General features: G+C 41.3%; 1 protein-coding gene across 2 annotated transcripts in view; it reads left to right on the forward strand.

Annotated features, from left to right (window-relative positions):
* Positions 1-10404: 10404 nt before the first annotated feature.
* The window catches only part of CSGALNACT2 (chondroitin sulfate N-acetylgalactosaminyltransferase 2), a 32329-nt gene continuing 29497 nt past the window's right edge, over positions 10405-13236 (forward strand). The window contains exon 1 of one of the 2 annotated variants that reach the window (XM_066191533.1): positions 10405-10443. The gene's annotated coding sequence lies outside the window, so the exon portion shown is untranslated. The remainder of the gene's footprint in view (positions 10444-13236) is intronic. The other variant, XM_066191534.1, reaches the window with a different exon arrangement.

The following is a 13236-nucleotide window of genomic DNA, read 5'->3' on the forward strand; positions in this document are numbered from 1 at the left end:
GACATAGGATCCTGCATATAAAACACATACACAGCCCATAATTACAGTTTTCATGCAGAGTTATCTGCATTAAGTGCAGTTTAATGAAAAATTAGTTTCCTAATCCAATTAATTTTGGCTCCCTTCCTGCTCATCAATGTTGAAACAGATTATTGCTTTTAAGTATTCAATCATAATATGAAAGCTTCTTATGTCTTCTGTGTGTGCTATTTTTGTAAATATTTCCCTTGAAGTGTTTCCTGTTTGTTTTGTGTTGCCACTAGTCAAAATGGTGACAATTTTGTTTCAGTTCCTCTTTGGAGAGTAAATGTACTTCCCACATGAGAAAAAAGTGATACAGCAGATGATTATTTCCATCAGTGCCAGAAATACTTACGCACTTGGCTGCCCTGAGGAAAGTGAATTCAGAGGGAACAAATGACTCACCTAAATATACAGGTTGGAGGGAATAACTTTCTAAAAATTTCTGACAACCTTTTCTAAATATCTGCAGAAAGGACATGGTTTACCTGATCTGTGCTTTGAGTTATGACAGATGGGGGAGAGCATGAATCTTCCATGTCAGTGCAGTCCTTTGAGCAGCACAAGGGAATCATTGCAGTATTGGTTTCCACAAACTTCCAGAGGTAGGATACTCAGAAAATCTGCTCTGAGCTTGCAATTTTTAATTTGCAGACATTATCCTGTAGAAGGAGTAGAAGTTCTTAAAAATATTATCCCATGGATATGAGGTACATAATATTTAAATCATGGGGATTTTATCTAGAACTCGTCATGCAAAATATGGATGAATCTGTATGGTACCCTCAACTGGACCTTAGTAATTCTTAAAAACACACAGTAAAAGCAAGCTTATATTCCTTATTGATTTATATCAGTCTTATATCAACAATAGAAGCTTCAAAAATACATCTAAAAAGAATATTTCTACTCCAACTTTCGAAAGTTAAAAAAAATTGCTTATAATTTTGAAATACTTTGTTTCAAAACTCAGCTTACCTGAAAACATTGTTTCTCACTGTAGCTACAGTGGTAAATTTATAACAAAATACTGGAGATAATACTCAAAAGCACCAGCCCTTAAGTAGCACCAGGCAATATTCCCCATGAACAGAGTGCAGATGAGCCATAATGTGATGAAGGGTTTGATCTTTTCAGCCCAAGCAAACTTCCTGAAAAAGAACCAAATCATTCCCTTAAAATGTATGCAAGGACTTAAAATCTTAATAGGAAAGCCTAAGCTGTTCATGTCCTCTCTATCTGTCTTCATAAAATTTAAGTAGTCCTTCTGAAGTTAGTGGGATCATTCATAAATACATTATTCATAGACATTTGCTGGTCTAAAATCCAATATGCTAACAGTTAACTAGCAAGAGTACAAAGGGTATTATCAAAATGTGGATAAAGTAGCAATAGCCTTGGTGTCGCCATCCCTGGTATAACACCTTAACTTGCCTGTTGGGAAGCAGTTTGTGGAATTAGGTACTAGACACTAGAGAAGAGGTAAGCACAAATAAATTTCTAATTTATACCTAGAAGAGACAGTGAATGAAATATTTTTTGGTATTTTTAAAGCTCTTCAGTAAAGCTGAGTCGTTCGTTTAAGCTGTGTTTTGTATCCCTCATTTCTAAACTTCGGGACAGCAACCTGTGTCTTCCAGTTACAACAGAGAGATAAATGCTCCTAATGCATTCTGAAAAAAATTAATAGTCCCTCTCTTTTTATAGTGTGTTTTTTGGCTTTACCTGGTCCTTTAAAGGGTTACATGTTTCTTAAAACAACAAATTTATTGCTGAAACCTCTTTCTTTGAGCCATTATCGAAGTTCACTTTGCTGATAATGTTCTGAAGTTAAGTAAAAGCATTTTGTCTGCCTGAGGATAGATGACTACACATTCCCTTAAGCTCTTCAGAAATAATTAGCTCCTTGTTTGGGTTTAAAAGGTACCATTCATAAAAACGCAACTTTATCTCATCTGCAAGCAGTTTCATATGGATTACAGAGTAATCTAAATAGTGAGAACAGTTTAGGAGCATTGCAGTTGCGCTTACCACAGATTTGAAATCCTGAACAATTCAGCCTTGATCTGGCTATCAATCAATCACTGCAGTTCCTAGGCTGATTTTTCTGCACTCAGCAGGTCACATATATTATTGTTAAAGTCCTTATATAATTTTTCAGCTGTTCAGGGCTTTCCTTCCTGTCATGATCATGATTGAAAGAGTTTGATGTGAACACTGATTTTCATTTGGAACACTAACATGGAACATTTTCATAGCGTCCTGCCAATGCAATTTCCTTTCTGAATTTACTGTGCTTAAGGATGGAAGTATTTTAAAATTTTTAATAAAACTAAAATAAGTGAATATGTATTTTAAGCATTTGGTTTGTAAAGAACCTTGCTTGCCTGTATTTAGGTATATTTGAGTTATTTGGGGGAAAAAAACCCTGAAAACTCTAATTACTGTCAGAGAATGTAATGGGGTATAAGCCCAGTGCAAATCAATAAACCAATAGGATACGCTCATCCTACTTTTTTTTGCCAAAGTGCTGCCAATAATAAGAATAGTATCCCTTTATTGAAGAGTATTTTACAACAAAGGAAGAGATTCAGAATAAATTCTTGTCTGTTGGAAAACCACATGTCAAAAGGGTGAAATCCCAAGGAAGGGGTGGCTGATGGGACAGATGAGACTGAGAGGGAGGGCTGATCTCATTCCTTGAGAAAGCTGGATTCATCTTCAGATGATTAAAAAGCTTGGAAGAGCATTGTAAAGACTGAAATGTGGGAAAAGTGTATGAAAAGATCCAGGAGATCAATACCAGAGCCATAGTATATATTTTTTAAATATGTGCAGAGCTTTGAGAACCAGTCAGCGAGAAACCAGCAGGGTTAACTGTTTTCTAAGATAGTTTTTATGTGGTCAAGAGTGTCAGTGATTGATTTGACAGCAGAAGACAAGAATTATTCCTTTTGGTACAGGGTATAAATAATTGAGGGAGATTTTAGCATCGAGTCAGGAAATCATTTAAATGTTTACTTCACTGTTTTTCCTGTGCAGAGGCTTTCTGAACAGTGGCCTCATCCAGCCAGCAAACAGAAAAGCATGAAGTTTATGCTGACTCTAAGGATTTTTATTTTAAAACGTTGCTGTTGGAGGTCTAACCCAGTGTTGTTCTTCCAGGATCGTTTGTTGGAATGAACTGTGACAGTTTGTTAAATATGGAGGAAAAAAGAGATGATGTGAGTTTCTGTAATTATACTACAAAGAATACTTTTAATTTATACTGCAGAATATTGATCCCTGTTTTTACATGCACAAAGATAAAGTAAGCAATCAAATTAGGCTACAGGAAGTTACCATCAGAGACAATTTTGGAACCAAATAGAAGTAATGTTTATGGAATCAATTCTATTTGCTTATTGAGTCTCCATTGTGGTTTCTTCATGTTAGAAAATGTGAAATGCATGCTTTGAAATGCCTTAAACTAGAGATTGCTTCTAATTGTTACCATTTCAAATGATAATTATATTTACTAGGCAATACATAGCAGGACACTATTCAGGGTATTAAACCTTGAAATGCAGTGATATGAATAGCACATATTACCTTTATTGCTATGAAAGGCATCAAGTCTACACTAAAGACCTTGTCATACAAGATTCAAGCATAGCTCAGGGGGAGCAGAAAACACACATCAAATTATCAGCAGCATTTTAGCATTCACAAGTTAAGCTATTTTTTTCACCTCCTACATGTGGCCAAATTTTACAATTTGCATTTGTCTGCATTCATAATGAACATCTTCATGTTGTGAGTGTATATCAGTAATTTAAACACAGCCTGCACACAGCTTCTAAGATGCTTGAGTTGCAGAAAAAAATCAGTTAAAAAACTTTTTTATCTCTATGCTTATCCTGTCACAAATATGATTTGTTTTTTAAAATATTGCAAATCCTTGCTTGTCTAGCATAGTGCTAGAACTGGTAACTGACATTCTGTAAATTTAAATTAAAAAGAGAATGAAACTGAAATATAAATGTCATTTATAACCATTCACTTCCATCTAGTAAATACTTCTGAACTCGATATTCCATCATTTAAATGGGGTGCAGGCTGCCAGATCAGGTCTTTCTCATTCCAGTTCTAAAAACAGGCACAGGAAAGGAGACGCAAGAACACATTTTCCTTGCTCTTGAGAAGGAGTGGGAACAAATTCAAGTGATTTTCAAAGTATTTGCTGTTCAGCTCTCCTATAATTGCATTTCTAATGTAAAATCTTGCTTTGAATTAATTTGATTTGGAGCTTCATTTTACCAACAGATGTGAGATGTGAGCATCATTGTAAGATGCTCATTAGCAAAATTTTTTCCTAACAAAGATAAAACAATCATTACTAGTCAGCAATTAAAGAGAAGCTTGTGAGACTGCTGGGAATGCAGTGACATTTGATCCTGACTTTGCAAATCAGTTCATCCCTACCCATTGGTTTTATAATGATAACAGTGAAGTCTCAACAGCATACTTTAACACTTTTCCAAAATCAGCCACTGCTTTTATGCACCCCAGGAACAGATGCCAATTTCCATGAAAATCTAAAAGTATTTTCGACTGCTCTACTGACATATGGTATTTTTTTCTCATTGTCCGTTGATATTTTATGGTACCCAGGAGGATTCTCTCTTGACAAGGGAACCTTCCTTTTGCCCTGTCTTAACATTGTTACAGCCCTGTGAGAGCTTTTCAGTGATTGGTAAAGTACTTCTAATAAAATCAGAGTAGTTAGCTGATTTTATTATTACTTCCATGCTATTTTATGGGAGGACTTTAAAAATATGAAAAATTTTGCACTTAAAAAGATTTTAATGATGTATATGCAACAATGAAAGGTACTAGAAACAAGAGAAACAAATAATTTGTTGTATGAACTGGCTGAAGTTTTCACTCAAATGGAGGGAGATCTTTTTTGGGCAGTGACAGAACAAATCTTAACACTAGCAAAAAACCCCAGACCCTAAAGTGGAGTAGATAAATATTGCAAAGAGTGGACCAGCACAGTACAGACAATGAACTATAGAAGTTTCTAGTGAATGAAGAAATGAACACTGGCTTTGTACTAACTGTTTGCTAAGTATCAGCATGGATGATCATCTCTGTCCTGTGCCTTTCTATAGTTCTGTTTTTATTTTGTGTGGAAGGTGGTGGTGGTTTTATTGACTGTTGGGCAGGCTCAGTGGGTACACCTGATCATGCACTAACACATATTAAATGCTGATATATTGAGTATTTTGTATAAAACATGAAGCACATCAGATTAAGAAAGCCCAAATATTTCTCTCTAGCTAGACTGCATTTACTGTAGAGATTTATCTGAATAACTTGAGCTGTGGTGCATGAGGCTTTCAAGCACAGAAAAAACCCCAACCAGGTAACCAACCAAAAGAGCTTGATAATTTATATTATCTCATCAGACAAGAAATGTTCATGAAAGATTTTCTGGCTTAAATCTCATATATAGAATGTTCTAACTTTTGCTGCATTCTAGGTAGTCAAGTCTACAGTTTAAAAAGTAATTTAATAGAATTGATTTTTAATCTGTTACTTTATGGTATTCATAGGTTACTGTTCTGCAGTACTGAAGGACAAAAAAAAAAAAAAAGGAATGTGTATTTTTTATTATGTTTTGCATAACACTGAGTCTTCCAGTAAAAACCCTCCTATTCACTTTCCATTCTAGGCACAGAATATGGTTGCTCGGACTTTGTTTCAGAGCTGCTTTGCATCAATGTATTTGTGACAAAATTTTCTTCTCTTTTTAGAAAAATGCTTACAGCACTTCTTGGTGCTATTAGACAGAAGCTATATAGGAAAGGTGTTTTGGAATAGTCAGAAATGAAGCAGTATAGAATTCCAGCACCACCTACATGGGTTATTTTCCATGTATGTTGTTACTGCTGACTCTGATGTGATACCCTGGTGCAGCTGTGAGTGAGCAGTGGAACCCTGGGCACACTACCCATTGTCCCTGCCAGGAAAAACAAGGCCATGTGGCCAGGAAAAATGCTCTGCCACCACTGCAGAATATTGCCTGCTGCTCTCAGCTGGAGCAGCAGCAGAGCCCAGGCATTTAACACAGCTCCCTGCTTGTCCCCTTCTGTATTCCTTTTCCCTGTGGCACCAGCCAGAACGACACTGTACTGGTGGTACAGGAATGTTTCCACAATCCATTTGCTACTGTTACAGAGCTCCGAAAACATTTGTTGCTAACAGCAACTATATGTTGGTTTCAAAGAGGAAAACTTAACTTGAAGAGACTGTATCCAAAAAATTCTGATTTATCCTTCCATACACTTTTCCAGATGCTAAACTATCACTATTCAAAGAAAAAAGCAAGTGGACTACAGTAAGCACTTCTGTTATCAGAAGAAAGCCTTTTCAGATAGTAGATAAAACTAAATCTTATTTACATTCACTTATAGCTGTGATTGTATTGATTGTTCTTTCATGATAAGGAATGTCCTCTACTTTCATGAATTAGTACCATAATTATTGAGTCTGCTTTAATGTATGAAAAGACTCTATATAAATTTAAAGTCAGTTGTTACTGTTTTCTAATGAGAATTTTGAAAGGAAGGAATGTAGCAACTGTGATCCCAAAACAACAGGAAAAGAGCAATCCAAAACAGTTCATTTCCCAAACATTATATAAATTATATGCTTCTGAGTCCAAAATTTAGTACCTTATAATACCAAAGAATTACTATTTGTTTGATCCCAAAACACTACATGAAAAAATGTAGTCCTTCAGCACTCAAAGATCTAGAGGCCAAAAGCCTAGGCATTGACAAAAAGGAAATGTTGCTCACTGCAAAATAAAGGGCACAGTAACAATGAATACTGGAAGATGTTTGGTGTGTTGGTACAAACTGGTTTTACAGATGTGCTGTCTCTCCTAAAGCTGTGGTAAGTCAAGAGATTATTCCAGTCTCTGCAAGCGGCGAGGTAAAACATCCTGGCATTTTGAGCACCTTTAACACAGGTGGTTGATGCCCCACGATGACAATGCCACTGTGTCCTTTCAGAGGCACAGAGCAAGCCCCAGGCTGGGCTTTCAGTGCCCCAGCTGGTGCTGACACTGCAGCACTGCCAGCAGAGCCTGAGGTCAAGGCTGGCACAGCCCAAGGCAGCCGTGAGTTAATTCTGCTGGAGCACACGGCCTCTCCCAGGACCCCTTTCACTGCCCAGAGCAACAGGACGCGTTTGGGCAGGAGCAGTGACAAAGGGTTACTGAGGGCAACTTAGTGAGAAGCTCAGATTGAGGATTTCAAGGGATATAAATCACCGTGATTAAAACACTCTAGGAGGGTTGATTTCAGAAATCTTCAGTTTTCTTCATGGATTTGGTTGCATTGCTCAGGATCTGTTATAAATAATTTGCAACACTTAAGGAAAAAGAAAGTGGCTTCACATGGGGACCATGTTGGAATTGTGCCATCAGTAAATCTGAGCTGTGGTATTTGACAAAAAGCCTTGTGTCAAAGCAAACTAATGACTATTGTTTGACAATTAAAGCTCAGAATTTTCAGGCACATTATGGACCATTTTTATTATTCTACATTTCTTATTCTACACGTTTCATTTTGGCTCAAGAGGCTAATAGAACAAAAATATTCTTTGTTGAAGGATTGCTTTTTTTCTTTTCTCCTTTGGCCTCTTTTGCATTACTCTTTCACTTTGGTATCATGTTCTCAGATCAGCTCTTCTCTCTCTTTCTCTTTTGTTTCTTCCCCTCCAGCCCACACAGATGCTTAAAAAAAAAAAAAAAGGCACAAAAAAGAAAACCAAAACCACTAGAGGCTGGAGCTAATGCTGTTCTGGAAAACAGTTCTTTTTTGAATTAGCTATTGCCAGCCCGCTACTTCCTTTCCCCCAACTGTACCAATTTAAGAACAGTGTTTAGCAAAGTTTAGGGAAATATTTTTAAAGTTTGTCTCCTAAATAACCATCCTATCATTTTAGGAAAATTCGAAGCTGAGTCACATAAATTATAAATATATAAATATATATACTATTGCTCTCAGATGCTAGGAGGTCTGCAACTACCTCTCTAAGAAAAATCCCCAGGCTGCAACGAATTCTATCTTAAAACACAGACATTCCCTAAATGTTTTATTGCCTGCTTTATTCACAAAAAATGTGGGAATTCCTCTGTAGGCCTGTAAGATTAACACCAAATAGGAACTATAACATCTATCAGCATAAATATAGGTCTGCGTTATGAAGGAATATCTAATCTTAGAACAGCTTGTTCTGATAGAAGAATCAGGGAAGTACACCCAACATCACTGCAAACCCATCATTTTTCCTGACACGGTAGACCTGTCATACAGAGATGATTATGAATACCCATGTTGTTCCTATGAGAGGTTAAGAAATCTATTTTTTCCTTCTCTCAATCTGGAAAAAACCAGCCTTTCTGGTACAGAAGAAATTCTGGTAAACAGAGGAAACGGGCACTTAGAGAAGAAGAAGGAGTATTGTGTGTATAATCTCCTGGAAGGCCCTGTATAGCTCTCCCCACGCAGCAGCAACAAGCTCACGTGCAGAAAGGTGGTACCTGGGAAATTAGAAGGATAATATTCAGAGTCTGGTTGCTCTTTGGAGGCCAACCAGTGGGTGCTGCAGCATTATCAGAGTTTGTTTCAGATCTACAGTGTAGGGTTAGTTACCAAAATCAGTAATTTCAGTTATTTCCATTCCATTATCTTCTTGTGCTCACCAATATTATGTCTACGGAACACTGCAGTCTCCAGTGTGTCGGTGTCTACTAAACTCCTACTCATTATCCACAACAAAGACGACAAGCAGGATGTTCAACAGCCATCTGTAACGTGTAATACTGAAACTTTGCATGAGGTTAGGTTTAAAATAGTATATTTACATACTGTTTTAAAAGAGTAATGAAGCCACATGTAAAGTGGCGTGCTTGAGGAGTGCATGTGTGAATATTTAAAACCTTCTGACAATTCTATGAATATACTTTCCAAGTATATTTTTGAGGAATACCTAAAATGATGATCTAGCATTGTGACAAGTTTTAATGGATAGTAAAGTGCCTGGGTGGATGGATGGATGGCTGGCCACACCAGCCAAGTGTCTTTTCCCTGTTCATTTAACATATTCCCTGGAAAGACCTTTTCTGCCTGAGGGCTTGAAATCTAGACTGAATAGATCTGGTCCTTGGACACCCAGCCCCCTCCCATGCTGTGTGGTGTAGCTGTTTATCAACAAATTGGTTTCTGCTTGCCTGAAGACAAAGGGCTGCTCTGTGCTAAATGGGATACAGACCTCGACAGAGCAGTAACATGGCAAAGGATGCAGCCTCTGCTGCTCAGACCATTGGAGCCCTGTTCTGGAAAGCCCTCAGTGCCCGCCTTTGAGGCAGGTGAGCAGTCACAGGCAATCCAGCATAGAGATGTCAAGGGGTGCAGGCCTGTACATAATAAGCCTTTACTGGCTTTCTCTGACTCCGCTTTTGATGAGCAAGACCAGAAACATTTGGTACATTGTTACAAAAGAACATTCCTACCTTACCTGCTTCCTGAGCTTTTCTCCTATAAACTGCTACAGGCCACCATTCATGCACATGGCTGGAAGCTGTGTGAGTTCCCAAGCCTGGCTTCCTTTCAGGTCAAGCCGTGCAGAAAACTAATAATTAAAAAAAAAAAAAAAGGAAGGTGTAATGAAATGTTCTTCTGTAAATACAGAGCTGTACATAAATACTTGGCTAAGTAGGAAATCATTACTGGTAAATTCTGCTTCTTTCCACCATAAAGGCTACATGATAATTTCACGGGTTTGCTATCATTTGAGATATCAGCATCACTGTGCTGCTGCTGGACCCCTGGGAGCCGTTGAGCTCCAGCGCTGGCGGAGCAGCGTGCGCCGTGTGTGCTCGGGCAGTGCCAGGGCTATTCCCAGGCCGGAGCAGGGTCCCTGGCGGGGCGGGCAGCGGGGAGAGCGGGCAGCGCAGGGGCCGCGGGCGCGCTCGCTGTGGCGGCGGCGCTGAGGGGCCGGCCCGGCGGGCGCCGCCGCCACAGCTGCGGAGGGTGCATTGATTGATACGCCGCCGGCTCTCGCCCTCAGACACGCACTTCGGGCCGCTCCCGGGGCCATCGGAGCGCGGCGCGCCCCCGCGCCAGGGCAGCGGGGAGCGAAGGCGCCGCAGGGCGGAGGGAGGGAGGTCCCCGGCCCCGCCCTGCTGCCGTGCGGCGGCCGCGGCCCCGCTTCCCCCGCGGGACTGCGCGGGGGACCCGGTCCCGCCCCGGGGGCGGTCGGGGGCGGCCGGCCCGTCCCCTTTAAGCGGCGCGGCGGAGGGTCCCGCCCGCTCATTTCCGAGCGCGCAGGAAGTGCGGCCGGGGCTCCGCGCCGGCCCGCGCGGTGAGTACGGCGGCACCGCGCCCCTCCGCCCTCCCGCCGCCCCGCTCCTCCCCGGCCCCGCGCCCCTCACCTGCCCGCCGCTCTCGGCCGGCTCGCCGCCCCTCCCCGCTCCGGCAGAAGGTGCCGCGCAGCGCCCCGGAGCCCGCCCGGCCGCGGGCAGCGGCACCGCGGCGGGCCCGGCCCCGTGTCCCGGCCCGGAGCGGGCGGCGGCCGGCCCGCACCGAGCGCCCCGGGCGGCCGTGGGTCCGCGCAGCCGGGGCTGCCCCGACCGCCCCGGCGCGGGGGCCTGGCGCAGCGGGCCACTGGGTTGTACGGTAGCGCTGTCTCCACAATAAAATGAATCTGTCCCTCACGGGTGCGTTTCCATTGTGTTGGCTGGCCGTAGGCGTGCTGGGAGCGCGTTCGTGCAGCCGCAGGCAGCGGGGTGCGGCGGGCGGGCCCCCCCGGCAGCGCAGCGCTGGAGCGGGCACGGTGGCAGCGCCCGGCCGGGCTGCGGAGGGGCCTTGAGGCTTGCTGGGGCCGCGAGAAACCCCCATTCCTTCCACCAGCCCCCCAAAACAGGGGAAATGACGACTGGGGTGCTTAATTATCCTCAGTGAAATGTTGAGCATTGTTTAAACTATGGCTTACATCTGTTCGTTTTTGTCAGACGCGTTTTTGCTCGGTAAATTCTCTGCTCTCGCAAACTGTGATAGTTGCAACCTTTTTGGTATTGAACATAAAAATAAATTGTGTAATTGGCACCAGTCAATTAATTCAGAAATGCTGAAGCAGAAACGGGGTAGGGATGTTGCGATTTGCAAGACCGTTTTTAAACCTAAGTATGTAGGAATTTAAACTTGATAGAACGTGTTTTCAGTGAAGTGTAGTCAGTGTTTACTTTATTCTGTTGTTTTGTTGTTTGTTTGTGGTTTCTCTCCCTTCAACCCCTCTGTCAGATGGAAATTGAGACACTGATCCGTTCTGCTAAACTTGGAGATGATGGATAGGGACTAGCTTTATTCTCTTCTCACGGGTAACTCAGAAGAACTGCAGAAAAGAGAGGTTGTTTCAACACTGAGTCAATATCTCTGAGGTTAAGGTCATACAGTAAAAACACCTTTTTTTCCCCCCCTTTCTTTTCCTTGGAGACTGTAATGCTAGGCCTCGTAGGACAGTTTCTTCTTTTCCAGCATGCACTAGCTGCAAGTTCTTATCTAGCTTTAGTGTGTTTGGAGGAAACTTCTGGCTTCCCTTTATTTATTAGCCAGATAGTGGGTCCTCAAGAAGCCCCAAAGACAGCAGGTTGGAAATATTCCCAGCAGCTGCCATGGAGGTGCATGCGTTTTTCGGAGGGGTGTTAGCTGTGAGCCTCAGTTACACCCTGAGGCTTTTATGGGAGGCTTTTGCCAGTAAGTCCTTATCAGAAATATCAGGAGACCCACACTGAGCATTGCTACAGCACCACTATCATAAACCATTAGCAGCTGAACATGGGAAGAGCAGTGGTTGTTGAAGTGCATGACTGTACAGCCCAAGCAGACATTCTTTAGCTTGTCTGTTGCTGGAGAAAACGCGGGACAACTTCAGTGTGATTAAGTTTAGTTGATCTTGAATAGTTCTTTTTCTGCTTGCTCCTGTGACTGTTTTAGCATCTTTCTCAGGCTTAAGGAAGGAAGGAAGGAATAAAAGAACCCCCAAACCTGTTGGTACAGCTGCTACCTTGTGGTAGAAGTTGCACCAAATTACCCTTGAATTTAAATTCTTTGCTTTTATGTTCCAACCTCAGGACATGGGTCTTCCCAAGTCGGTGAGAAACATCATCTAAGGGCATAGTAGCTGTGGACTGTTACCACAAGCATATCTGGCACAAGAATTTCAACCCCTGCATCACAGTCTGCTACTTCAAACTTGCTGGAAGTGTTCTGTGGAGCTCTTTATAAAAAGAATCCATCAGAATCACCTGAACTTTTACATGAGATAAAACTAACCTCCCAGGAGGGCCGGTATGAGAAATATGAGGTCAGTTTTTTCTCTGCAGAAAACAAATTGCACAATATTTTTCTTGTCTCTGAAGCAGCTTGTCATTATGAAGCAAGCTTCATGACTTGCAGTATTTTCTCCTTAAATAATGCGGAAACAGGATCACGGAGGTGAGATCAAAGTCAGGCTCTGGATAAGTGCTGGAACTGATAATGTCCTTGGCTTTTTGTTAGCTCATCTGCTCTCTAAAGGATCAGCCTCCAGAATAAAAGGATGGGAAAAGGCCATAATAATTTCACTTCTGAAAAAATAGTGTAGAAGATAGGCAAGAATACAAGAATTTTTTTTTTTTTAATCATTCTCAAAGGGCACAGTGGGAAGAAAAATCTTCAGGAGCATGTTGTTTTTAAAAAAAGACCAAACCACAAATAACTGTGCTTTATCTGTGTATCTGATTATGTTCTTTTAAGCTTAGTGCTGGAAGTGGGGAAATGAGACCAGAACTCACAAGATGTTTATAAAAGAAATAGAATGCTTTTTGAAGGGAATGGGAATATAGTTTTGTTTCTGAGTTAGAACCACAGCTTGTAAGAAGAATTTCTGAAAGGGCGCTTCTTACTGTCTGCCAGAACATTTTCATTCTGAATGATGATTAGAAAAACCCAGAAACCCAGCATATCCATTAATATTATAGCTCACTAAAAAAAAAAATCTGAAAGTATGCGATTATTTTATTACCTTTAATTTCTATTTTATTATGCTCTTTGAATTTTTTTTTTTTTTGAAGGCAGGAGGAATTCTGTAAGTTGCAGCCCTCCAATCATGAGTACC

This window comes from Chamaea fasciata, unplaced genomic scaffold, assembly GCF_029207755.1.
Source record: "Chamaea fasciata isolate MVZ Bird 193981 ecotype frontalis unplaced genomic scaffold, bChaFas1.0.hap1 SCAF_9, whole genome shotgun sequence".
In the NCBI taxonomy this organism is placed as follows: domain Eukaryota; kingdom Metazoa; phylum Chordata; class Aves; order Passeriformes; family Sylviidae; genus Chamaea; species Chamaea fasciata.